General features: G+C 40.4%; 1 protein-coding gene across 1 annotated transcript in view; it reads left to right on the top strand.

Annotated features, from left to right (window-relative positions):
• The window catches only part of DHX36 (DEAH-box helicase 36), a 43,826-nt gene that overhangs the window by 11,771 nt on the left and 27,951 nt on the right, over positions 1-4,104 (top strand). The window contains 2 exon segments of the mRNA XM_017880261.1: positions 3,144-3,284; positions 3,578-3,680. The gene's annotated coding sequence lies outside the window, so the exon portion shown is untranslated.

The raw sequence follows: 4,104 nt of genomic DNA, 5'->3' as shown, positions 1-4,104 counted from the left end.
TCTCTCTCTCTCTCTTTCTTTTTCTTTCTTTTTTCTCCTTTTCCTTTTCCCTTTCCTTTCCCTTCCTTTTCCCTTTCCTTTTTCCCTTCCTTTTTCCTTTCCTTTTTCCCTTCCTTTTTCCTTTCCTTTCCTTTTTCCTTTCCTTTTTCCTTTCCTTTTTCCTTTCCTTTTTCCTTTCCTTTCTCCTTTCCTTTTTCCTTTCCTTTTCCTTTCCTTTTTCCTTTCCTTTTTCCTTTCCTTTTCCTTTTCCTTTCCTTTTCCTTTCCTTTTCCTTTCCTTTCCTTCTTTCGACAGAGTCTCGCTCCGTCGCCAGGCTGGAGTACAGTGGCGTGATCTCCGTTCACTGCAACCTCCACCTCCCAGGTTCAAGCAATTCTCCTACCTCAGCCTCCCGAGTACCTGGGACTACAGGTGCACGCCACCATGCCCAGCTGATTTTTGCATTTTTAGTAGAGACGGGGTTTCACCATGTTTGCCAGGATGGTCTCGATCTCTTGACCTTGTGATCCGACCCCCCTCGGCCTGCCAAAGTGCTGGGATTACAGGTGTGAGCCACCACACCTGGCCTTTAATTCTTTCTCATCTGTATTCCTGCAACATTTGTATCATATCTCTTATAACCCTTATGTTATTTGTTGTATAGTGTATCTCTTTGTATTTGCCTCTTGCACTAGCTTTCAGACTTTTCGGGGTCCAGGATTTTGTCTTGTTTATTTTAGTAACTAGTACATAGCACAGTGCCTGACCTATGGTAAATCTGAATAAAAAAGGATAGCCAGGCATGGTGGCTCATGTCTGTAATCCCAATGCTTTGGTAGGCAGAGGTGGGGCAGATCGCTTGAGCCCAGCAGTTCAAGACCAGTCTGGACAACATGGTGAAACCCCGTCTCTACAAAAAATACAAAAGTAGGCTGCATGAGGTGCCATGCGCTTATAGACCCAGCTACTCAGGATGCTGAGGTGGGAGGATTTCTTGAGCCTGGGAGGCTGAGATTGCAGTGAGTAGAGATCACACCACTGCACTGCAGCCCAGGTGACAAAGGGAGACCCTGTTTCAAAAAAAAGGGGATTGGGGACTAGATGTAGAAACACTTGGGATGAGATTTTTCAAGACTTAAAAGTTCTCTTAAGAAAGCCAGGAAGTGAGAGTGGAAAGTGAGAGCAAAGTTCCTACAACCATTTTTATATGAAGAAAATCTGCTGAGTTTTGACCAGACGTTTATTTCACTCAATGTTTTGCACTATGCTAGGGTCTAAGCATTAAGCAAGGGGAGACTTGGTATATGCTCTCAGAATTTGTTTGTAGACAGGGAGACACATAAGCTGATAAAGTCTGAGGGAAGTGAAGAGTGTATTAGAAATTAGATTTTGTATGTTAGGTAGAGACTGGTCAAGTTAGGAAAGCAGTTGAAGTCAAAGTAGGAAAGAGGGAAATGTATATGTCAGAGAAGATAGAACATACTAAAAGCCTCAGACAGACAGCATGTAATGGTCTTCCATGTCCTGATTTTATCATTAGCCGCCATAAATTTTCTGTATCCTCCCTCTTCATTTCCACTTTTTACCATGTGTCTCACATCCTATCATGGCACATTTAGCAGTTGCTTGCCAGTGAAATAATAGGCAACTGCTTGGCAACAATGAAAACAAAGTTTTGAGGATCAATAATCTGAAGGCACCTGATGGAAACTTGCTTTCTTAAGCTCCCTGGATGTTAGGGAATGCATATGGAATTGTAGCCAAGCAGTATCTTGAAGCGAAAAGGTGGTATCTGTGCATTTGTCATCTGCTGATCAACTCTTAAGAGGAGAGTTGAATGAGGGTATTCCTTGATTAGAGATTTTCATCAGAAGCTCCTGGGTGTCCGCTTCCCAGAAGAAGAGCTGCACAGCAGGGAGGTAGCAAAGAAAATACAATGACCAGAACAAGAGCAGGGCAAGATGATATGGAGGGTTGTGATTGGAGGTGGGAGGATTGAAGGTTACCTCTGTTTTGCAATTTCTGGGAAGGGAGCCGACTCTGGGTCCATCCTGCTGACTAGAACCAATCTGTGTCTCAGGTTGCCCTACCTCAAGTTGGTGCCTCTGTATGTATCGAAGACTTAGGGGAATTCTGGGTCACAGGTACTGAATAGGGAAGGGGATTAACATTTTCTGGGTGTCTACTATACATGAGGCTTTATCACTTTTTTTTTTTTTTACTTTATCACATTTTTAAAAATCTCATGCCAGTACTGTTATAAACATATTAATCTCTCAAATAATATAACTAAAGGCCAGATATTTAATGCCTTATCTAAGGTCACACAGCTAGTCAGTAGCTGAGCAAGGATATCAATTCTGACTTCGGAGTCCATGCTCTAACCCCTCCCCCATTCCATCTAGAGGCTGTCCTGTAGTTGAACTCAGAGACGCCTTGGGGTTCAAGTGTGGGTTCATTTTTGTCTTTTCCCACCCCATGCCTCGCAGGACTGACAGTGATAGGTAGAATTATTGTCCAGATGTGCCCTCTGTGGTTTTAGCAGTCACTACAGGATGGTAGTAGAATCATAGTACAGCACTTGATTGACATATGAGAGACTTGAGTGCTGATTCTGGATCTGCCATTATCTACAACTGTGTGACAGCAGAATTAAATAGTTCTCTAACATGGGTCTGTAGATCTGGATATACTAGCTGAATCTCCTGCGGGCACTAATTAAAATTCTTAGATTAATAGACCCAAGGCGTACCTACCAAATCCAAATCATCAGGGATGGGATTTAGGAGTCTGTATTTTACAAACTCTCTGAGGGATTCAATTCTTATGTGCACCCAGGTTTGGACTTACATTAATGTTAACTATTATTCTAAAGCAAACTTAAAATTGAAGGTATAAGTTACTCTAGTATTTTTTTAAAATTTTAACTACTAAAAATGGTCTATAGGTTTATATACTTCAATAGAGAAGAATGATTTTATCTAAAATATCAGGTTTTTTAAGTTAATGAACACAAGTTGATACTTTAGCTAGCATTCATTTGAAAGCATAATGAAAATGTTCTTTAGAATTCTTTTTGAAAATCCTAAATATAAAATATCACAGATTTTAGCTAAAACTAGAGTTTCAAAAAAGTGAAGATATTCAAGAATGTTTTGTTTTAGGTATATTCCAGAACAAAAAGAACACAGATCCCAGTTTAAGAGGGGTTTCATGCAAGGGCATGTAAACAGGCAAGAAAAAGAAGAAAAAGAAGCAATATATAAAGAACGTTGGCCAGATTATGTAAGGGAACTGCGAAGAAGGTGAGTTTATTTTGTTTGAAGGTGAGAAATCAGTGGCTAAATAACGAAAACAGAAAGCCAGGGGCTGGGAGCATCTTCTTGAATCTGTACATACTTAAAGGAGAGCACTGTGAATCTCTTACTCCAGCTAAATATTGTGCTGATGTGACTTTTAAGCACTATTAGCCCAGTAATTCTCTCCGATGTGTAGATTATGTTCCTCCATTTGCAGATTGAGTTAATTTTAAGCTTTTATAGCAAGTTAGTAGAAAACTTGATTAAGTATTTCGTAACTTTGTGTTTAACTTTGATAGGTATTCTGCAAGTACTGTAGATGTTATAGAAATGATGGATGATGATAAAGTTGATCTCAATTTGATTGTTGCCCTTATCCGATACATTGTTTTGGAAGAAGAGGTTAGTTTTGTTTATTTTTCTTTCTTCAGTTAACATAATTTTAATTTTATTAATGTATCAAGGCCATGAAAAATACGATTTTCTTAAATGTTTATAAAATAGCCTGGAAGAAATTACTTTTGATACTAGAAATCATCTCATAGTAGCAGAAGATTTAGGCATTTGACTTGTTTGAAGAAAAGACTAAACAAATATCTGGATTAAGACTTACGTCTCCGGCCGGGCGCGGTGGCTCAAGCCTGTAATCCCAGCACTTTGGGAGGCCGAGGCGGGCGGATCACGAGGTCAGGAGATCGAGACCATCCTGGCTAACACGGTGAAACCCCGTCTCTACTAAAAAAATACAAAAAACTAGCCGGGCGAGGTGGCGGGTGCCTGTAGTCCCAGCTACTCGGGAGGCTGAGGCAGGAGAATGGCGTAAACC

Source organism: Rhinopithecus bieti, unplaced genomic scaffold (genome assembly GCF_001698545.2).
Source record: "Rhinopithecus bieti isolate Rb0 unplaced genomic scaffold, ASM169854v2 scaffold_12013, whole genome shotgun sequence".
Taxonomy (NCBI): Eukaryota; Metazoa; Chordata; class Mammalia; order Primates; family Cercopithecidae; genus Rhinopithecus; species Rhinopithecus bieti.
This window is presented reverse-complemented; position numbering and strand designations above follow the sequence as displayed.